The 24,741-nt window shown below is 36.2% G+C and overlaps 1 pseudogene; it reads right to left on the bottom strand.

Moving 5' to 3' along the window:
- Positions 1–21,896: 21,896 nt before the first annotated feature.
- On the bottom strand, positions 21,897–22,015 carry LOC120595227 (uncharacterized; annotated as a pseudogene).
- Between the last annotated feature and the right edge of the window lie 2,726 nt (positions 22,016–24,741).

The raw sequence follows: 24,741 nt of genomic DNA, 5'->3' as shown, positions 1-24,741 counted from the left end.
TAACTCAAATGAGCGTTCTAAAATATTTCCTGAGCTGGTAACTCTTGCATTAGATCAGGGAGATGAGTGAATGTTAAGTAACTGCAGTGAGTGATGCAGACTGAGCTGACTGTATGTGCAAAGAAACAGAGGTGGGGAAGAGCTTGGCTCCTTCTCTGTGACAAACAAGAGCTGGTACTGGAGCAGGAGCTGGAGCAAGCTGGAGACCTGTGTCCACTCTAAGGAGTTTGAAGTCTATTTATAAAATGCTGGAGAGCCTCCAAGGATTCTTAAGCAAATCTGGAAAACTTCTCACAATGGCAGTATAGGATGGAGGATAGGTGGTCATGCAGAGATCAGTGTAGAGACATTTAGAAGTATTCTAGGGAGAAGAGACGGGACAGTAGTGATGGGAATAATGACGAAGTGATGAACTTGAGAACTATTTGGAAGTATAGCGATAGCTTTAAGAAAACCCAAGACTTAAGTCAAATTTGCTATGAGAAGAAAAGATGAGGAAAGGCCACTATGTCACCAGGGACTGGGGTGACAATTTCAGGACAGAGTCAGAGAGAGGCAAAGGGATGCCGGAACCCTTCGCTTTCCACCTGCAGCAACATCCCTTACTAAGAAACACCTCTCCTGCAATCGTGTGAATACCCTACACAATAGTTTCCTCACAACGAACAGCTGCCTCTGAACCCAAGGGTATGCATAGTGCCTCATCTTCTCATGGGAGGACAGAGGCCTATGAAGAAGCTTGTGTGAGTCCTTAAAGCAGGTGCAGGCTGTTGGGAGAGGAAGCTCCAGAGTGTGCTGTAGGAAGGGGAGCATTGGGCTGTAGGTAGCCATGTGCCATGGGCCTCAGAGACTCTTTGCTCTATGAAGCAGGGCCTGATCAGAGAAGAGAGCCCCCATTGCCAAGACTGAGGACGATGCAGGTGGGAAGTCCTGCCAGGAACTCCTGAAAAGCATGTGGCTTTGAGCCTGGGTGCTGAGACTGTGTCATATGGCAGCTTTAGTGGGCGCTCTGCCCCCAACTGAGCTTTAAATGGCCGAAACAACTCATAGGAATAAGGAAGCTCATAGGACCTTTACAAACTTGATGATGATCACATTTTTTGGAGATACTTGCAGAGGATGGAACTGATCCTCTTTTATTCAACTCTAGCTGAATACACACACACACACACACACACACATATATATATATACATATATATATTTATATAGGAGTGAATGAACAGCTAGAAGTTTTTAAATGCTTAATAAGTCTGGAATTGTGTGTGTGTGTGTTTAATATTTTAAGGTCAGTGTGATTGATAAAGTGGACACATTATAAATGTCCCATTGTATGAAAATGAATTTTTCCAGATCTTAATATGTTGATCTGGATGAATAATATTTTTATTTTGCCCACTGGATCATTCCCACTCAGAAACAGTGGTGAAAATACAGGCAAAAGAGGAGGAAAGCCATTTTTGAAATGAAAACTATTTCTGAGCTGACAGAATAAACTCCCTGTGTCAGAAGAGGAAAGGGAGCTAAATGCTGGATGGAAAGGTCGAAATTTAAGCAGAATTTGGACAGGAATAAATTTAGGGTTATTATGTCATCACGACACAGATTTATGCCTTGTTTAGAATATATTTTTGGTTGGAACTCAGGAAAAGGAGGAAACTAGAACAAGCAGCATAAAAAAGGTGTAAATTCTACAACTTACCTTTGCCAAATTATTGAGTATTGTTAGGATCAAAGACTGATTGATGAGTCTTTTCCTTTTTATAGGCTATCGAAACTAGAAAGGAAAGAGATATAGGGGATTCCTGAATTTGAACCAAAAAAAGAAAAAGAAAGAAAAAGAAAAAGAAATGAATAAATGAGACAAAAGGGGAGACTGACTGCTTGGGAAGGTCAGCCTTGGCCAGATCCTCCTTACACAACACAAGCAAGTTCAAGGATTTAACGGATATTTGATAAGTTTTCTGATCATCTCTGTGCTTTGCAACAAATGTTTTAGAAAGGATGGGTCACATGAGAATATTAGACCACCTGTGGCTTCTTCCTTCTACGCCTGGAAGATTCTTAGCGATGGGGAATTAAGTGCTTTCCAAGTAGCTCATGTTATCTTTAGATACTACTATTAGGGCATTAGGAAGTTCTTACCCATGTTGAGCCTAAGTCTGTTTTAGTATAGCTTCTGCCTATTGTTCTGAGTTCTAACAAAGTTCTCGGTATTTTCAGAATAAATCTAATTTGTGGTCTACGTAAGAGCCCTCAAACATTTCTCTCTGCTCCTGCTCTTGTCCCTATTTCTTCCCCTGTAAGCTACCTTCTTTGCTCCCCTCTGTGAATGCATGGTCTTATCTATCTATGTCCTTCTTTATCTGTGATACCCTTGATTTCAGTATGGAGTAGGGTGACTATCTCCTTCATGTTAAATATTATAATGCCATTAATGGAAAACAATATCCTTGGTACTCACATCATACTGTAAATACCCATTGAGGTCAATGTCAAATAAAACCCTTAAGTCTTTTTCAAATTATTTTTAATCACAGCTATGTCACCCAATTCTGTCTTCTTGCAGTCACTTTTTTAGTGCAGCTGCTGTCCTATGACTCTAGGCTGGTAAATTTCAAGCTCTAATTCTATCATCCAAACTATTTACTATTCAGTTTATGCAATAGAAAAAACTATTATGCAAGTCACTTTGACTCCATTCAAATCACCAGTAAATCTTGATCATGAAAAGATCAAGTTCAAAGCCTGTAGTTTCCGTTAGAAGGAACTTCCTCACAGTTTGGCATCTGTTATTGGCATCTGTTAACTGGCATCCTCTTTGGCATGGTTATTCAATCCATTACAAATCTGTTATGCTGTCATCAGGCCTAGTGGTTTTTAACTTTTGCTGCACGTTAGAACTAGCTGAAGAACTTTGAGAAATCCTGATGTGTAGTCCGTACTCCAGACCAATTAAATCAGGATCTCTGGTGTGATATTGAGGTATTACTATTTTTTAAAACTATCCGGATGATTTTAATGTGCAGCCAAGGTTGGGAACAACTGACCTAGTCCAATATTCCCCAAACTTCACTGATGACAAGAATTATCTGGAGGTATGTTTTATAAGGACAAATCCCTGGTCCTTGGTCCCTTCTCCTACTCAGAGTCAGAATCTCCCCGGAAGCTTCAGAAACTTGGGAACACTGACTGATAGCTCATACTTATGACTTTTTTTCCTACAAAAAAAATCCCCAAAGTCAAATCCCTGTTGAAATCCAGATTTACTATTTCACCACATTTCTCCATGAAAGAAGGAAAAGTGTCAGTATGACTTACACACATGTAATAAATTGTACTTTTTTGTGATATGATATCTTATTTATAGTAGCCTCACAGATAAAGTCTAATTTATATTTGTAATTTTTTTTTTGCATGTGTGAATCTTCAAGGACATTTATTTATTCAACAAAAATGTATTTAGTGTTTCTTCTGGGTCAGGCCTAATGCCAGACAGGGGTATACTACTGTGAGAAGGTAGGTATGGTCCTTGACTGCATTCATTTGATCACAGTCTTGGGTTGGATAGAGGAGACATAGGCATAAAACAAGTGCCCTAAATAAGTACAAATTGTGGTAAGTGGAATGAAGGAAAGAGTGTACTGAGACAGGAACGATGCAGGTGGTAATGGTAAGGGGTTGGATGAGAGAGAGGACTTCTCCAGGAAATGACATTTAAATGATACATAAAGCCAGAGGAGGCAACCCTAAAAGAGTGGAGGGGAGACCACTGCAAGACAGGAGAACAGCATATGAAAAGCTCTGGAGGAAGAAAGAGCCTGAAATGCTTGAGGGACAGACAGAAAACTAAACAGAGTGTGTGTAGAAAATGAGGTATGAGATAATGTGGGGACAGATTTTACAATATGATAATGGGTTTGGATCTTATTCTAAGTGAAATGAGAAAGTATTGAATATTTTTAAATTGAGGATGAGTGGGTGAAGTGCTTGTGAGGTGAAATGACAGGGTGAGGCCTGAGGGAGTGTGGAAGAATGCATACCAGTTGGGATTTTTTGCAATAGTCTAGATAAGAGATGCTGATGGCCTGGGCTGAGATGATGGAAGTAGAGAGGGTGAAAGGCAGATAGATCTTGGAAATGAAAGAAAACACACTTGGACATCCTGGATATAGAGTTTAAGAGGAAAGGGGGAGTCAGGGATGAATGTTTGCTATAAAATATTGCTGCCTTGATAAATCTTGTCTACATGTGTCATATGTGTATATGAATAACATTTTAATTGGACTGGAAATGTTTGGGATAAAAAGTAAATTATTATCAAAGAATGAGTTAACACGCCTGCTGTGTACAGTCTCTGGGCTGGCTGCTTGCTATAGGACATACTTATCTGATTAACATAAACTGAGATCCAAGGTGAAGTCAGGGTAACTGGGTTCCAAGCCCAGCTCTGTCATAAGTTATTTTATTGCTAGGTTTTGGCCACTGACATAATAAATATAGAGCTGATAATTAATATAGAATTGATTAGAGTATCTAGAAGAGTAAAATAAATGGTAATTGGTTGAATGAACATCATAGGTGTATAATCTGTTCACTGTGTGACTGTGGGTTCACTTTCATTTTCTGTAATGTGAGGGCTTTGGACAAGATGATCTCTCAGTTGTCTTCCAGCTATGACATTCTGTATCCCGTCATCAATCTGTAGAAACCAGACACACTTGTCACATAAAGTACAGTTTAAGCATTCTGAAGTACAGTTGACCCTTGAACAACACAAGAGTTAGAAGCACCAACCATCCGCACAATTGAAAATCGGCTTATAACTTAAATCAGATTTCCACATAAGCAGATTCTCAACCTTGTATAAAAATACATAAATGAAAAATGAGTGGGTCATGTGGGAGTTTTCTTGGAAAATTCTGGTAAAGGAGAGGCTAGTCTGGAGCGAGTTGATCAAGTGAAAGTTTGCTCAGGGGAGAGTGAGCAGATCAGTTTGGCAGAAATAAAAGTTGCAGGCAGTTAGGGAACTGTGGCAATAAGCTTGTAAAGATGTGTTCAGGCGGGGCTGTGAAGACTCTTGGATAACTGGTTGAGATTTTTCAGACTTTATCCTACGGTGAGTTGTGAGCAATAAAACCCAAAATTTATGGCTCTAAGTCAAGCATATATACTTGGTATAAATCAATTTTATATGTACACAGTATAGTGGGATCTGGGAGAAGTTGGGGTAGCACCAACACCAGTGGTCCACATGAAAGTGCTTGTCTTGTAATTCTGGGACTCCCATTTGTTCCCTCTTTATTCTAGAAATAGAAGCTGTCTTTGGGATGTAGTTTGATAGATGAAGATTTGGGCTCCTCACTTTGTCACTTTCTAGTTCTGAGGCAGACTCTAGTCGAGCAGACTCTGGACTGCTCCGTACCTTACTTTTATAATCTTTTAGTTGGAGCCAATGACACCTTCATTATGGGGTTATTGTGAAGATTAAGTATGAGAATTTTTAAGCCTTATTTGTGTGTGTTCCAATATGTGTATATGCATGCACATATGTGTGTATGGAGGAGATGGCAGTGATGTGGGTGCTCACGCTGAGTAAACTGCTGGAGGTTTAGAGGCCAAATAGGGGCACACTCTGGCTTGAAGTTAGGACAGGGCTTCGCTACTGTTTACACTTAGTCAGCAGAGTTGTCTGAGGCTCTCTTTCAGCAGGCGTCCCATTTCATTGAGCCTTTCAGGCTTACAATACAAGTCTGATTATACAGGACGTTTAACTGCAAAGCTTTATAGCAGTGCTCATCAGTTGATGATCATGGTGGGGAATAGAAACAAATGCTGAAGGGGCGAGCAATCTGAGATTTTGATATATTTCTTTGGTCTGCATCTTACCACTTCCCATGCATGAAAACCGTTGGCGAAGGGATTTTATTCTTTCAGTTGGAGTGTTGCATTGCTTTGATGGTCTGGGGAAGCCGGAAAGGTCAAAGCCACTGCTGTGGAGAATGAATAGTGGTGTCTTATAGACTTTACCAGCAAGATTCATAAGGTAACCTAAGACCCACAGCTTCATGGTGGTTTTCTACTTTTTTGGAAAGAGTGAGCTCATGGCTAAGAGTCATTGTGGATTAAGAAATGCTCAGATGGCCAAGGTTACAACTACCAAAAGTCAAACAGGTTGTTTTAGTTGAGAGTCTGGGGCAGAACTTGGCCCCTGTCTCTGAATTCTTCCATCTACTGTTTCATTCTAACTCTTTGAGCTACTGCACTCAAGTCTTAGCCTCTGGTCTTTCATCATGATTTGGTCAGATACAGTGACAGTTTGTGGTGATTACAGATTTATTTTTAAAAGACAACCTATTGACCTTTTTATGAATAGCAGCTTTAAAAAGAAGACTAGAAAAAGTCTCTAAGTCAAGCATATATACTTGGTATTAGGTTTAAATTTGAAAGTGATGCAATGAGTAAGGCTGACCCCATTTTCCATGTGTTTTTAGTTATTATACTGTTTAGTGCCGTGTAATTTATATACGTTTAATGAAATTTATTGTCTTTGACAAAAAAGCAAATGCTTAGAATATTAAATTGCTTTTTTTTTTTTTTAAAAAGATAAAGAACATAATTAATTTTCCTAAACTTGTCTAAAAATGCTTAGTGGTCAGTTTTGCCATTTAGATTTATTTAAACATATGTAAATTTGACATTTTGAGCAGCAATTAATAAAGTTGCTGTAATTTTGTCTTGTATTTTCTCTTCCTTTCTGGCTTTTTGAAAAGGTACCACGTTAAGCATTTAAATTACTGTTCCAGCTTTCAAAGATTTTGGCTAGTGCTTTCTGGGATAATAAAATAGATTGTATAAAAACAGTTTCATTATGGATTTTTTAAAGGTACAAAGTTTCATTAAAAATAACATTTACATGAACCGATTTTAAAGTGTAAATGTGTTAGAATAACCAGTAAGACGAGTAAAACAATTAACAATCTTTTTCTAATTATAAATGAAATTTTAATTTTAATTATTCAATTTCAAAATATTCTTTATCTTAGTGCTCCTTAAATTTCTGAATTTATTCCTTTTTGCATTTATTTTCCCTGTAGTATTCATTTATAGCAAATAAGTTTTACTCTTTGAGTAACCACCTAACTGAATGGTTTTGGATAGGTAATTTTGAAGATATTTGGGCTTCATTTTCTTCATATATAAAATAAAGATTTTAGACTCTGAAACATATAAAGTCCTTTCTAGCTTTAAAATTGTTACTCAAATATCTCTCATCTTTGAACACACATGACAATTTTCTTGACTCCCTTTGGGATATTTATCTATTAAGCATCATGTTTGATTTATTTATGTTGGCATCTTATCTGACCCATTTTCTAAGTACTGTGGAGGTAGATGCTTTATTTCTTAATTTTTTTGAATTGCTCTTAGCATTTAGGAAAAAGTTCTACAAACAAAAACTCAATAAATATTTATGAAATAAATAAATGAATTTTCTCCTTGAAGTAATTCATTCCATATAAAAGATTATAAAATTACTAAGTTTTTGCTTTTCTTTTGTTTTAGTAAGTTTAAAAACTGAAATACCAGAATTTAATTTTTTAGACCCATAAGTTAATGTAACAAAAGACATACTTTTAAAAAGTTGATGAAAATAAAAATATCTGCAAGATATCACTTGTGCTCTACAAGATTCTAGTTCTCTTCTCCTTCAAGCATACACTGCATTGAAGTTGGGCATGACCATGTGACTTGTTTTGGTAATTAAGTGCCACTGCTCAATGGGCATATTGAAGAGATGATTTGTGGTTCCTTATGCTCTCTTCCCCTGCTCGGTGAACCTGGAAACTTAGTTGAAATGATGGACTCATAAAATGGTTGCATATTTATCAATGTGATTCCTTGGATGACAAAAATGAGCAGAGTCCCCTCATGGCCCCTACTCAACAGGGTCTGATGTAGATATAGTTAGACAAGTAGCATAAGGCAGAAATAAGGCTTTATTTTTTTTTCACTGTTTTGTTTTGTTTTGTTTTGTTTTTTTGTCACCACAGCATAACATTAGTCTATTCTGACTATTTTGAGTTTTAAATAGAGGTTATTTAAAACTCTGAGTGAAATAAGTCAAAGAGAGAAAGATAAATATCATATGATTTCACTTATATGCAGTATCTAAGGAACAAAAATAACAAACTAATCAAAAACAGACTCACAAATATAGGGGACGATTTGGTGATGGGCAGAGGAGAGGGGGGTTAAGGGGCTAGGAGAATGGGGTGAAGGATTAAAGGAGTACAAATTAGTAGTTGATTGCTGGGCACAGGGGGGTGGGGATCACCGCAGAGAATCAGTTAGCATTAATATGATGGCTTGGTGAGGGCAGGCGGTGAGAGGGGGGAGGAGGAGCAATTGGGAGATCATTTATGAAATATAGATGTCTAACCAATGTACTGTATACTTGAAACTAATTTAAATAAATAAATTTAAAAAATAAATGGAATTAAAGTAATTTCATGCTTTATTAAAATTTAAGAAAAAAAGCTTTGTGAATTAAAATATTTCATATTTTATTATGAGCCTCCAATATGCTTTGTGAAAAGTGTAATCCAAACAATTGAGAATATTTAGCTCAACTTTCACATACTGTTTTCATAGAGGGAAAGTAATATCGCTTTGAGACAGTTGCAAAAGAAGTTACAAAAGAAACATTTTTAGAATTGTGTTACAGTAGAGATAATGGAAATTCTCTGGTGGTGTGAATGCTTATATTTTTATTAAAATTCACTTTTCCTAGGTAAGAATCAGGCTCAATCACTTCCTCAATTCATTATCATATTTATTTACCATTAGTGATTTTCAAATCAGTTATTTTTTTTTAACAGAGACTAGGTTTTAGCATGTGTAAACAGACTGCATCTGAATCTTCTTTAATTTTAATTTCAGTTTTTTAGTGTTTTCCCCCTACAAAGAATTCTATAAAAAAAAAATCTAAAAGCTTTTTTATGTCACTACTACTTTGTATAGAAACACCACAAGACACAATAATTACCAGCACAGACCTCAGGGCTGGATGCCTGGGTTTAAATCCTAGCTCTACTAGTAATGAGCCCTATGATCTTGGAAAAGTTACTTATTCTCTTTGTGCTTCAGTTTTCTCATCTGATAAATGAGGATAGTAATCCTAAATCAGAGGGCTTATGTGAATATTATTATATGCAAAACAAAACAATATCCTCACTCTGTTAGGATTTTTCTATTATAGAAGTTTATCAATAAATTTTCATTTATTTTACTGTATGCTATTTGAATTTTTAAAGTATAGAATTTATTCTTTTACCACCTTTTCTTTTGTCACGTTTTATTAACATGCTTGTATTTAATTATGCAGGCATATTTTAAATTATATTTTAAATTTATTTTTATTGATATCCAGTGGCCTATGAGGTTAGTTACCTCTAGATGATTAGTTCTATGACTAATTCCCTTAACAATACTACAAATCTATAATACTAAAGCAGGTTTCTAGAATCATAAAATTTATTTCCAATTCAAAGTATATAATGCAGATGAAACATTAGTTAAGATAAAAAGCTAGGTCAACAAATATTTATTAATGTACTTGGCACTGGTTGGATGCTGTGGGAAATAAAATAGATGTAAAGACAGAACTCCTGCCCATCAGGAATTTGTAATATAGCTGATGAATTAGGAATAATAAACATAAAGTAAACAGAGACCCATCCATACAAGATAGGTTAAAAACAAATCATCATTCTTATAAGTGATAAGGAAATTTTGAGAAAAGGAGAATCACTCTAGGTTGAAGAATTCAATGAAGCTACAAGAAGGAGCTGCAATGTAGATATTCCAGATAATTATTCAAATTTAGCTTAATTCATACACATTGTTTTCATAGCACGAAAAACAATGCAGCTTAAGGTACAGCTGCATGGCACAACACAGATTAAATAAATCTTTAGGTGTTTTTGGTGCTGTTATAATATAGAGCTGTTAGGAATTGATGGTGCAAAATGGAGACAGTTTGGAAGTGGAAATATTCCAGGAGAATGGATTGCATGAGAAAGGAGATGGTGGAGTCATGTCTGGAGAGAGTGGCGAGATCACTTTAGGGAGCATATGATACTCTGAGGCTGGGTTGAAAGAGACTATGGCTTTTAGATGAGTCCTATTGTGGAATGACTGGTCTTTAGTCTTAAGACTAGGCAATTTTTCAGAATATCATCTGTGGCTCCTGGATTATAAATGGGGAAGATTGCATTATGGATCACATTGATAATGTTTTTGGAGTATCATGATTGTGCCTTAAATCCTAAAATGAAATTTTAATGTAGAATATGAGGGCCTTTTACATATATTTTAAAATATGTATTAATAGTTGAGAAATAAATTATGGTAGCCTTCTATTAGTAGCTGGTGAATTCTGACTCACTCCGGTTGAGTGGCTATGATGGGCAGCAATGAGGCATAAAGATTTGTGTTCTGAAAACATTAATCCAACAACGCTTTCAAAAGGATCATAAGGGAGAGGGAGGAGTGTCAAGGAGAAAAGGCATCTAGGTGATGCAGGGGTGGAGCAGGGGGTGGTTGTCTGCATACAGAGGGTGTGGCAAATCAGACATTTGAAATGGTGAATCAGTAATGCTACTTTGTCAAACATTTCTATTTCTCTGTGGACTTTAATGAGAAAAACTTTTTCTGAAAATAAGATTTGAGAAGGAGAATGGCATTTGCATTAGGCATGTAATAGGCTTAACTGGGTAAGGAAGGAGACAGAAGGCAAAGGAAAAATTAAGAAAGGTAAAAAAGAAAAGGAACTTAACCTTCCCTGTTCCTCAAGGGTGAGGTCTCTTAAGAGCTAGGCCCAGGATGACTCACACCACCACCTGCGCCTTTCCCATCTCCTCACTGTGCACAACTCATTAGACTTTTCAAAAGAGGATCCCAAATAGAGTCACTATTGCAACAAATTTTGAGAGCAAATGTGAATTTTTTCTTTGTCTGGCATAGAAAGGAACATTTTGAACATATTTGCCATTCAATAATGCTTGAGCAAAACTAAAAATGACTCAGATTAGTAGGACATTCATAAGACAGTCTCTTTTTGAAAGTTCTTGCCATATAAAAGGAGTAATGCATATGTAATCTGATGGTCAGGATGATACTCATACACATATTATCTGTTCAAATATATCAAAGAAAGTAACAAACTGATAGTTTTTCTTGATCTTTATTTCCCACTAATCTCATAGCGATAGTTATAGATGTAAAAAATAAAGAAGAGCTTCTTTCTTTCCTAGTTTGCTATGTACCTTGGCATGCAGGCAAATGGCAAATTTTAAGACTGAATTACCCCATCAGCATGTGTTCTGATTTTTGCAGCACTCTGCATGAGAAAAGTGCTAAGTGGAGGTTGATGGGAAGCTGGGTGATTTGTAACTTTTTAAATAGGCTCATTAAGCACAACATCAACTCAAGTCTGTACACTTTGTTCCTGTGTGGCAGGGCTGCTAATTATTCCCTGCTGGCTGAATCAGTTATAAGAGAGCAATACAGCAAGTCAAAAGTTGGGAAGTTCCTAGAAAAAGCTGTTGATGAATATCGATTCATACCTGTTCACAGTTCACAGTTAACTTTTTTGTTAGCCAATTCTAAGCTTGCAACATTATATCCCTTGATTAAAAGTGGTCAAGTATCTTCATGATAGGACATTGTACTCCAGTGAATGAAATCAAAGCTACCCAGACACTCTGAAACAGTTTGATTGGAATGAAGGTGGGTCCCAAGATAACTACTTCTACTTCCCAAACTACCCAGCCAACTTCACTTTTACCTTCAGCCACTGTAGGTACTCAGGTATTCCTCCACTTTCCTTTCTAAGTCAGATTCCTCCAATCCACTTCCATCATGACTTAATCTTGAGTTATAAAAACACTGTCTTGTCTGTTTGTAGAAGGGGAGGAGTTCTTCATGGTGAAGTTATTCATCCATTACTCCTTGATACTTCCCTTATCCGGTGCTCTGATTCAATGAATGAGCAAACTCCTATTTGAGTTGGCTGACTTAGTGCTAACGATAACTGTCATTTATTGATCCTTTACCTTATACCAGGCACGGAGGTAGAATTTTTCATTCATTCTCTTTTAATCTCCACGGTAACCCTTTAAGATAGGTGTTACTATTCTTCTCAATTTGCAGATGCGAGTGCTGATGTTTACAGAAGTCACATACGTATTAACTGATGGTGCTGGGATTGGAACTCTTGCCCCTCTGAAGCAAAGCTTGTGTTCTTTCTGTAGAAAGGTGTTAGTCTGAAATAATTTTATTTCAACAAGTAGCCTGATAGAGGAGGAGTTTCTCCAGGATTTAAAACTATTGCTTTTAATCAGCTCTAGTCAAGTCTCCGAAGAGTTTAGAATTTAGAAATAGCAGGACAAATTCACTGAGAAATAAACTGGCTAGTAGTTTTATTCCCAAGGATGTGCATATCTGCTCTCCTTCCCCACCTCCAGAGGGCAGCCATGTGTGTCCTGGGTTTGCCTTGCATCAGGGGATTAAAATAAAGGGCTTTTTTGTTTTTTAAAGTCTGGGTTCAGCTCAGGAGGAGCTGGGTTAATAGAGAGCTGACTTCTAGAATTGAGGGAGTAGAAAAGTAGCCCAAGAGTAGAAATAGTTGGAGTGTGAGTGCCTTGTGTGTGAACGTTTGGCAGGTCGGGGAGAGGGACAGAGAAAAGAAGGCTCCCCGAAGTCCTCTGGATGGGGCAGGGTCAAGAGCATCTCAATGGCAATCATGATGGACTGAAAACCAGGGTCCCTCTGCAATTTTCTAGCACTTTCTCAGTCCTAATGTGGGTGTACCCCCAAATGACTAAGACTGGATTTTCTGCCTAATGTTTGCATTTGATTGCTAGTTTAGAATTAACTTGATTTAGAAAAATAAATGGCACATCTCCTACATCTAGTGTATCAGAACAAAATTGTATTTATATCTCTAAAGGGTATATTCTCAACAGAGGTGACATCATCCTCAAGGAGATGCAAATTAGTTCTTTGGGGGTGGGTAAAAATAGTCTTATTTCTTTTATGTACAGATATACACATGATACATAAGCAGCTATACAGTATATTTGTGGTATATCACAGAAAGATTAGGAAAAAAATGTTTTAAAATTCCTCTTTAAAAAGAGGTGTAACAAGGAAAATAAGGTGAGAAACACTGCTCTAAAATCTCAGATTTCTTGGAGAAATATTCAAAGTTACAAAGGTCAGAGAGGAAGATATGAATAGCCATTTAGGAGGGAAGAAAGATGTGTAATACTTGTAGGAATGGAAGGAAGTAGGAAGAAGGAAAAGTACACAAGCATTATAAGATTTTTTTTCTCTGTAGATGGGCAAAAACACATAAATAAAACAATAAATTAGTTAAGTTCATTCCTTTAACCTAGGTAGTATTGTTATAAGCTCTTTAAAATGTCTCTGCAAATGTCAGGAAACAGAAGTTCCCCAATTACTCATGTTCAATATATTTTCATTGCTTATTGCTAGGCACAAAATCTAAGTATCTTGAGCAATGTGGCTTTAGATGTCTTCTCTTCCCCAGTCATATTTAGTTCACTTCTACATTCTGTTTGCTCCTTCCATAAATAATTACTGTCAGAATCTCTGGAGAGTGAAATTAGTTGCTTTTAAGTTTCCTCCAAGTTGCAAAAGGACCAGATAAGAATGAAATCCTTTGGTTCTTTTTGGCCAAGGCTTAATTTAAATTCCATAGATCGATGGTTCTCAAACTTTATCTCTTTCCGAATCACCCGGAGGCCTTGCTAAAGCTCAGGTGGCTCGCTGGGCCCTATCCCCAGAGTTTCTGATTCAGGAGGCTTGTGATAGGGCTCAGTAATTTGCATTTCTGATGCTGATGCTGCTGATTGGGGACCACGCTTTGAGAACCACTGCCCTAGATCAATGGGTTCCTTAACTAGTGGATTATCAGAATCACTGAGTAGCTATTACAAGCTATGGATTCCTGGGCTTACCTCTTCAAAATCCGGGTCATTAGGTCTAGAGAAGCACTCAGATTTTATATATTTTTACAGCCCCCCAGATAATTCTGATAATCATTTGAGTTGTGAATTCCTCTTTAATGTGGCTTACATCAGAACTACCGTCTGGCACTGGAGACTGCCCTTTGGTTCTTCATTTGTAAAATAACTTTTCTGGGCAAAGTACTGCTCCCAGTGGGTGATGCAATTTTATAGTTTCATTTATCAATATCCTTGTTCTTATAGAGCGGATGTTGATTTCAATCTTGAGATTTCAGGGGAAAGAGCAGCTCTCCCTTTGGGGGTTGGTTTATGAAATTGCACTGTCCAGAGACAGAACATTAATTAGACCATTTATGAGTAAAAATATAAAAAGAAAAACCCTGGATTCTGTGTTCAACTGTTCAACTGAATCAAACAATGAGCCTCTGAGAAATGTGTAATATTTTACTTCTCATTTGGGAATTGTTTTCATACAAATCTTCTTTTTGAGTTGGGGCAAGAGAAAGCAAAGCATGGGCAAAATTCTACTAGTATTTGGGAAATTGATTGGCTGGGAAAGCTTGGGATGGCAGTGTTGATACTTGTGCTTGAAGAAAATATGATTTTTTGAACTTAATGTAATTTTCTTTGAATTTATTTTGAAGGCGATTTCCAAGACTGGATTGGGTAATTAAAGCCGAGATTTCTTTATCCTGAAGAAGAGGCGAGAACACCATCAGTTAGTCCATTAATCAATCAATTGATCTGTCTGTCTAATCTTTGTCTCTTTCCATTGAAAATTTGTAGTTGCCCCCAGATAGACCTTTGTAATACTTTATAGGGACTTTTCTGATTTGTGTGAATGCAGGATGTTTTAGCAAACCCAGTCTGTGGAGAAGCACTGTGATTTGTGCTGTGTCAGGACAAGGGAATTTTGAAAAATTATGTTAGGCAGGGATGGTGATACTGGGTGAGCTAAACCTTTCTTGTTAGAAACATTGGGACCAGAGAGTGCCTATTACTCAGGGACTACACACTGATTTCTCTGGAACTAGTTTCAGATCATGAAGATAGTAGCTCAGTAGCTGGAAAGGATGTTTATCAGGGAATCCTGGATATATAATCACTTAGTTCTTACATTTCTGGATTTGTGAAATATGTGCTATCAATTTATCTTCAAGTTTCTTTTCTGGGGTCAAAGATTTAAGCAACTCCTTTCTCCTGAATGGGTGAATAGTCCCATGGCAAAATTTGAGGCGTGGAGGTTCTACAAAGAATCTTTGGCATCCTAATAAGTTTTTTATTGTTTCATAGACTAGTATCCATATCAATTTTATTATGTATTGTTGCTGATATTTTTCTACATTATCTTGTCTATTCACTCTTCTCAGTATTCGGGAAGTATAAATGCCTGGTCATAAACACCTTTGACTTAACTTAGCCACTAACGTATAACCCCTTTTATCTCCACCAAAGTGACATCTTGGAAGCAATAATGCATGAAACTTTACTCATATATAAACAGATACACATTTCTTTCATGCCACTGAGAAATATTTATTTCGTGGTCATAAAAATGTAACTGGATTTCTATTCATTTTTTAGATTCCAAGATGCTTGATGTCCCGCTGCTGAACTATGATAGCTTAGTCGGTCCCCTGTTTTGGGGTTCTGATTGAGAATGTGGTCTCTTTTACTTCAAACCTTGTAGGAGGAGTGGGGTCAGAGGTTGTGGAGGTAGAGGATAAGGAGGAATAAACAAAAATGCATTGACCGTGAAGAGAGCTGACTTGCAGGGAGAAGTGGGGACATATGAGATTGAGAGAGGAGTAAGTATCAACCAAACACTATTTTCTCCAAAGAATAATGAGAAAAGCTTTTCTTTCTGCTTTCAGAATGAGTGCAACTTTGAAATGCTGGGGGAGATTCTGACATTTCATAGCTTCAATGGTGAAACATCAGCCCTGAAAAGTTTATCAATCAGATTGAACCCAATCTCATCATGCTAAATGAATGTATTTTCTTTCTGGGTTATGGAAACCAGATAAACACCGCTGAGGAGTGTGGAGCTTGGAGTGGAAGTTTACATAAGCTTAGCCATGTCTTTTCTTGTTCGTCGGTGTTAACACCATCCCTTTTAAAGAAGACAGGGTCAGAGACCCAGACAGGTATCATTTGATTACACACTTATCCTGGTGCTTTGTCACCAGTGAGTGCTTCTGGGTTTTCATCACACATGATTATTTCAAAGAAACATGTGACAGAAATGGTCATTGGTTTCAAATAGAAAACAATTTGCAGTAATTATATCTTCTTATTAAATTTGCGATAGGCATCAGAGACACAAATTTCCTGTGCTTAACAACTACACGGGATCTTTGATAGTAAGCCCTAGACTTTACTTTCAAAAGTTTCTCTTTTAGTGGGAAAAAGGAAACACAGGCAAATTGCTCTCCTGAGAGATTTTAAAAATGGCTGAATTGACTCACTAGTTAAATGGGACAGGATCTTCAATCTCTTATCTTTTGATGGCAGACAGAAGATGGAAGATTGGAGAAAAGCATGGAAAATGAAGCTTTAATTTTCTCGATGAAGTTAAATTAATAATGAAAGGCTTTATAATGAAAGTCAGAAATGTTAACCCAAGTAGACACAAGGAAGGCCAACGTGTTTTTCATAAATACTCTTGGTTTCCATAATGTTATTTCTTCCACACTGTTGCATATATTTCCTGTTCAAATAGCTCCCTTTAGAGTTAGTGAAACACTCATTTAACTATGCAATAAGTCATATATGTTTTCCAAACATGAGAAGGCATGACTGAACAGATAGCTAAGCAGAGGAAGATGATATCTTAGAATTGAGTTGCAATTGTAAATATTGTTTGGTATGATCAAAACTCCCATAAAACAGCAATTAATTTTAGATAATTACTACTTGGAAACTACATAATTGCATGTTTTTCTCTAGAGTCACCTTGCCTTTGTGCAGAATATTTAATTGGTCATGCAGTTAACATGAAAGGGAAGGGCGCTTATGGTAGAATTAAGAACTGTAGCCACATGACATTCCAAATTACAATATGTGAGGTCACTGAGATACTTAATCACATTAGTTATCATATCTTTGGTATTAAATCCAGTAAGAGAAAAAAGTTTTCGTTCTGGAGTTAGCTACATATGAGCTTCCTTTCTCACAATGTAAAAGAGCTGCATGTGTGCAAATCAGAGGGCCATTCTTGGAGGTGAAATCGTTTTCCATCCACCTTGATATTGTGGACAGAGCAAACATGGTCATTTTACATTCTTGCCCAAAAAGAAAGCCCAATGTTCTCAATAGCATAGTCAAGACAGAGACTCTGGGGTCTGATTCTTTGGGTCTGACACTTTGTTCTGTCACTTATTTTCTGAACTGGCTACTTCCTTTTTGAACTTAATTTTCATCACCTATCAAATGGAAATAATAAAATACCTATTTGGGAAGGTTGTAGGGACTTTTATGAACTAAGATGTGTAAAATGCTTAGCATAACATTTGGTAAATATTTAATAAGTGTTTATTTTTATTACATTTAGTTTTGCATTGGCAATTTCTTCCCAGGACATATACTAGAAGATATAATTTCCTTTTGTTGTGCTGTTTCATTCCGTATTCAGAGATTTAGTTTCAATTAGCCAAATAAGTATTATCATGACTCTTAACTAGGATGACATAATATTTTAAAAGCAGTTCTATTTTGCATTTGTGGATAACATTAAATACAACCAGTGTACCCATTATGTCTACCATAAAAATATTAATTAAAAGGCTCCATTTAAAAAGTACAAGGTGAATTATTTTTTGTTATCAAAATTGTTCAAAGTCTTTTAAAGGACTTCTTTGTCAAATTATATGTGCAAGATCCCATTTGAGTGGTTCAGATTTAAATTTCTCTCATCTTTTAAAAGGCAATATTCTATATCCGTTAAACTGCACATTTTATTGGACATTTCCATCCAAATTTAATGACAAATTCTTTTTTAAATAATTTTTGTTTTTTTCAAGTCTATATTTTATTTGTGGGACAAACAGGTCATAGGCTAATCTCTTGACTGTCAGCATTAAATTCTTTATTGCCTTATAGAACAGTTTGAAGTAATAACAGGACTGTGAGCAAGTTCTTGACTCTCTAGACAAAGTTAAATGTCATAAACTTAATATACATCTGCAGTTACTTAGCCCTGCACAAATCCTGTCTTAACATTATATCAAGAATCTATGTAGGTATGAATGGTCTTCTGTAGATCAGAGAAAAATTCACAGGAGTATAAAGCAAGGCTGCAGTCTGGCCTCCCCTTTATTATTTTTTAACATTACTTATAAATTATTAGAATTTTAGAAGGTATGAAAGCATGATCCTTTATTTTAAGGAAGTTTCTTTTTTATGCAGATGGTATGGTTTAATTGTCCAGCACCAAAAGAGGCTTTAATACTGGTCTTTTAAACTCACTGTTTCTAAGGAATGACATAAGTTCCACTGTCATATTTCCTGGGATCAAAGAGGGCATTAGTTATAAATTTCACTAAAGATTTAATTACAGATTTAAACATAAATATTTTATTCAGTGTTCCAGCAAATAGAAGACCTTCTCATTTTAGAAACATTAACATCTGAGAAATTATGCAAGTATATTTTACAAGTCGGCAAGGAGCAGATGAGGCTTGAGGAGTTCCTAAAGGACCCTGGGAATGCTGCTTGACAGACACCATCTCCACCCTGTACCTACTTAGATACTTCGCTACTTGAATAATCACCAAGAACAAAATCTCTCGAAGGGGCGATCTGGATGCAAAATTATATTAAATGTTGGAGTTCTTTATAGGGTCAGGGGGCCTTCCATTGTTACCCAGGGAATGTGAGGAGAAGGCACATGAATGCTACATATTAATCTAAATGATAAAATCTCACATTCAAGTTTGGATAAAAATCAGATTAACAAATCACAAACAGTGGACTAAAATATAGAGAACTTTGAAAAAATATATTTATTTTTATTAGTCTCAATTGGGGAATATTAGTAGAGAAGAATGTGGTAGAAAAACATAAGTGGAAGATAAAAAATTTTTAAAAAGTTGGAAGATGTTGAATAATATTTGTAAGAAAGTAAATCTATTGTACTGGAGGATAGATATAGATAAGGCTTAATATGCACAAATAAAATACAAGACAGTGATTTTAGAAGAACACAAGCCATTTGTAAGATAAGATTCCAAAGAGAAATGTTCATATTGTAGAGATCATGAGAGTAAGAGAGATTGGAGCCAGCCAAATAAATCATAAGCTGCCTGAGACTGTCCTGTACAGCCATGAAGACCCCTGTGCCTATTAGTGATAATATCAGATAAATGACATGGAAATGTGGTAAACGGTCATTAGGGCTGAAACTACATACTGCGAAGTTAGCTCTACCTTTAGGGAAGATTTGGTCTGGGAGAGAGAGTGCCCATGTTGTGGAGACTATATGATTTATTCTCCCAGAGGCTTCTGTGCATTGCTTAGCTATAGGGATTTGTGTCAGCTTGTTGCTTTGATGAATTTTCTTGCCATGAGTAGTCATTGAGGCTTGCTGAATCCATTCAAAAAGATTAGTGTAAGTATAAGATAGAGTAGCCAGAACTTCTTCTTCCACGACTCCTTTCCCCACTCTCATACTCTGCAAAATTAGTTTCACTAAGTTATGGTTTGGCATTCTGTCCTTGGTTTACACTGATGGATATTATACCAAAGAAAAATTTTTTTAAAATCCATTAATGCATATACTGTAGGGATGCTACTGAAAACATTGATTTCTATATCCCTTATTGTCCCCTGTTTTAAGACCTGTGAAAAATTCTTCTTTTTACAAAAATAGCCAACGTATTTAATTTTGTTTGTTCATTCGTGAGAAGCTACCCAGATGCTTGGAGACAAAGTTTTAGCTCTATTTTAGTAACAGCATAAGACATATATGCAAGTCTACATTTTTCTTTTTGGTATTGATATTCTATTTTTTTATTGAGACATAATTGATATTCAACATTATATTACTTTCAGGTGTACAAAATAATGATTCAATATTTGTGTGTATTGCTAAATGACCACCACAGTAAGTCAAATCAACATCCATCACATGTAGTTACAACTTTTTTTCTGGTGATGTGAACATTTAAGACCTACGCTCTTAGCAACTTTCAAATATACAATACGATATTATTAACTATAGTCACCATGCTGTACATTACATCCCCAGTGTTTATTTGTTTTATAACTGGAAGTTTGTATATTTTGACCAGCTTCACCCATTTTACCCACTTTCTACTCACTCGCTTCTGGCAATCAATCTGTTATATGTATCTATGAGTTAATGTTCTATCTTAATTTATATTTTACCAGGCCCTGATTTTTTCATTTATTTATATTTTAGTGTAAGTAATCTTGTGAGCAGTTTTAAATTATCTGTGTAATAAAGTTTGTTATAAATAAATATGCACAATATAAAATTTATAAGCAATTAAATATATTTTGTTTTTGCCTTTTAATCGCATTTTTGTTTGGTAGTGTGATCTGATATGGTGAATTTTCAATGTGTTACTTGTAAAAATGCTTGTGTGCCAGAAAACTGGGAAGTGAGATTTGTTAGAAAGATAAAAATGTTAGTGAGAAATAATTTCTTATTGTTGGGCTGGGTAAAATTTTGGTAATGTAGTATAATTTCAAAGTTATTTATGGGAATATGTAGTCAATTACTTTTGTATCTTGTTCCTTTTGTACATTAAAAGTGTTTTCTCTAACTATACAGCAGGTTATTCCTTGTTAATATAATCACCTCTGTGAATCAATCTCTCTCTTTCTTATGGGAAACGAAACTTCTAGCTAAGATCTCCAGGGAAAACCCTGATGGATCATAAGAGAAAGATGAATCATGAGGAAGGAAACTTACATATTCTGACCAGCTCAGAGGAAAGTATTATTGCAATACATATGAGATCCTAGGTAAGAAAAAGCACACACATTACACAAACAATTCTCAGTTAAATGCTTTATGGGTTCTTTTAGGATTAAATGGTCCTTTGGGAACCTGGCAGACTAAATTTGAATCCTAATTTCTCCGCTTAGTAGCATGTGACCTTGGTCAAGTCCTTTAATTTCTCTGTACATCAGTTTACTCATCTGTTTAACGGAGATAATACTAGAAAATACCACATTTTTTTTTTTTTCGTGAGAGTTAAATGAGTTAACGCATAAGAACTTCGGATAGTGCCTGGCACAAAATACACAATTAATATGGTTTGCAAATATTTTTTCCAATTCCATAGATTGTCTTTTCACTTTGTTGATAGTTTCTTTTGCTGCGCAGAGCTTTTTAGTTTGAGGTAATCCCACTTGTTTATTTTTGATTTTGTTGGTTGTACTTCAGGTGTCATTTTAAAAAAATTATTTCCAAATCCATGTCAATGAGTTTCGTTCCTGTGCTTTCTTCTAAGATTTTCATGGTTTCAGGTGTTTAGTGCATTTTGAGTTAATGTTTTGAGTGGTTTTAAGATATGGGTCCATTTTTATTCTTTTATATGTAACTGTCCAGTTATCCCAGCACCATTTACTGAAGAGACTGTGTTTTCTCCATTGAGTATTCTTGGCTCCCTTGTCAAATATTTGTTGACCATAAATGCTTGGGTTTATTTCTGGGCTCTTGGTTTTGTTCCATGGTCTATTACTATTGATTAATTTTATCTTATTTTATTTTTATTTATTTATTTATTTTTTAGGTGAGGCAACCCTTGGTTGACCTCACAGATTGCAAGGACCTTGTCATCTTAGAATCCCTTATTTTTTTATTTTTTATTCCTACAGCACCTAGTCTTCCTAGGTGGTCTTTCATCCAAGTACTAACCAGGCCCGACCCTGCTTAGCTTCTGAAATCAGACGGGATTGGGCTTATTCAAGGTAGCATGGCTGTAGATGAAACACTACTGATTTTTGTATGTTAATTTTGTATCCTGCAATTCTACTGAATTCATTGATTAGATATAACTAGTATTGATTGAGTCTTTTGGGTATTATACATATTAAATCATGTCATCTGCAAATGGAGACAATTTTACTTCTTCTTTTCCAATTGATTTGTTTTCTTGCCTGATTGCTCTAGCCAGGACTTTTGGTACTATGTTGAATAGGAGTGGCAAGAGTGGGCACTGTCATCTTGTTTCTGATCTTAGAGGAAGAAATTTCAACCTTTCACTATAGAGTATGATGTTATCTGTGGGCTTGTTGTATATGGCTTTTATTATATTGAAGTATATTCTTTCTACGCCTATTTCTATTTTATCATGAAGAGATGTTGAATTTTGTAAAGTGCCTTTTCTGTATCTATTGAGATAACCATATGATTCTTTCCTTTCATTTTATTAATGTGATGTATCACATCGATTGATTTGCATATATTGACCCATCTTGCAATCCAGCAGTAAATCTCACTTGATCATGGTGAGCGATCCTTTTAATGTGCTACTTAATTTCATTGCTAGTATTTGATTGAGAATTTTTGCATCTATAGTCATCAGGAATATTGGTCTGTAGTTTTCCCTTGTAGTACTGTCTTTTTCTGCTTTTGGTATCAGGGCAATGCTGGCCTTATAAAATGAGTTGGGTGTTTTCCCTCCTCTTTGACTTTCTGAAAGAGTTCGAGAGGGGTTGGTGTTAAAATTCTTTAACTGCTAGGTGACACTCATCAGTGAAACCATCTGATCCTGGGCATTCCTCTTTGGGAGTTTTATTTTAAAATTTATTTTTAATTTATTTATTTTAATTAGTTTCAAGTACACAGTACATTGGTTAGACATCTATATAGTTCATAAAACAATCCCCCCCAATTGCTCTCTCCCTCCTCTGACCCTCTACCTAGCCAATGTAATAATGCTAACTGCATTCCCTATGCTGTGGCCATCCATGAGCTACTAATTTGTACTTCTTTAACCCTTCTTCCCATTCTCCCAGAACCCCCAAATTCCCTCCCTTCTGTCTGTCACCAAATTGTCCACTATATTTGTGAGTCTGTTTTTGATTAGTTTGTTCCTTTTATTCCTTAGATTCCACATATAATTGAAATCATATAGTGTTTATCTTTATCTGACTTAAATACCTTCTAGGTCCATCAAAGCAATATCTTTTTCCATCCTCTTCCTTTTCATATGTAGGAGTCTTATTTCTTTACCCTTTCAGTCACTTTATCTTTTGGTTGGAGCACTTAATTCTTTTCTACATGATAGAAATGTAGTTGTTACCATTCTTTATTCCTGTCTTTGATACATGTTTTTTCTTCTTAAAGAAGTCCCTCCAACATTTCCTGTAATACTGGCTTAGTGGCGATAAACTCTTTTAGCTTATTTTTGTCTGGGATGCTCTTTACCTGTCCTTCAACTCTAAATGATAGCTTTGCTGGATAAATTATTCTTGGTTATAGATCCCGGGTCTTCATCCTGTCAAGTATTTTGCCAAAGCCCTTCTGTTCTGCATAGTTTCTTTTGAGAAATCAGCTGCCAGTTTTATGGGTGTTCCCTTATAAGTAACTATCTTTTTTTCTCTTGCTGCTTTTAATATTCTTTCTTTGTATTTAACCTTTGGCATTTTAATTATGATGTGTCTTGGTGTGGGCCTCTTTGGATTCCTGATTTTTGGATTTCTCTGAGCCTCCTGGGGTTTTACGTCCATTTCCTTCACCAGGTTAGAGAAGTTTTCCATCATTATTTCTTCAAACAGCTGTTCAACATCTTGATTTTCTTCAGTTACATTGATCAGATATTTGAACCCTTAATAGTGTCCCATATACTCCTTAAATTATTTTTTAAATCTTGGCATCTTATCTCTTGCTGTTCTGATTGTGAGTCCTTGGCTTTCCCATCCTCTAGCTAAGGCATTTGATCCTCTTCTTTATTAACTTTGTTTATTCCTTTGTTTATTCCAACTAATATACTTCTCATCTCAGATAATATGTTCTTCATTTCAGACTGGTTCCCTTTTATAATTTCCATTTCTATTTTTATGTTTTTTAAATCTCTTTATTGAAGTTCTAATCTACACTTCCCAAAAGTTCATTGAGCATCTTTATAACCAGTGTTTTGAACTCTGCATCTGTTAGATTACTTGACTCGATTATGTCTGGATTTCTGTTCTGTTCTCTCATATGGCTTCTGCTTTTTTGTCTTCTCATCTTGGCTGTCTTTCCGTGTCTGTTTCTATGTACTCAGCAAAGCTCCTAAGTCTCCCGGTCTTATTAGTATGTATTTGTGAAGTAGGTGATCAGTGGCACAGACCTGAGAGGGGTTCAGCTGCAGGCCAAATTTAGCCCAGGCCTCTCCTCCTCCGGAGCCACCTGTTAAGATTCAGCAAGCAATCCACAGATACTGTGCTTGTAGTTGCCTCAAAAGGCCACACCAGAAACTGAGGCCAGCTGCCTCCAGTGTGAGTTAGGCACTGCTCAGCAAGGAGCACCTGACTCGTTGAGGATAAACCTGGATGTGGCTTGGGTGGGGCTGTGAGTTGGGGGAGGAGGAGTTTCAGGGAATCCTCTGGGCAGAGAGACCTCTGTAATCCAGTTTGATGACATCACAGCTATGGAGGCGCTGTGTCTGGTGCACTGGTGGGGGTGGGCTCAACAGGGAACAATGGATACTGCTAGCACTTCTGTACC

This window comes from Pteropus medius, unplaced genomic scaffold (genome assembly GCF_902729225.1).
Source record: "Pteropus medius unplaced genomic scaffold, Ma_sr-lr_union100, whole genome shotgun sequence".
Classification (NCBI taxonomy): Eukaryota; Metazoa; Chordata; class Mammalia; order Chiroptera; family Pteropodidae; genus Pteropus; species Pteropus medius.
The sequence above is the reverse complement of the archived record's forward strand: the minus strand, read 5'-3'. Positions and strand labels throughout refer to the sequence as shown.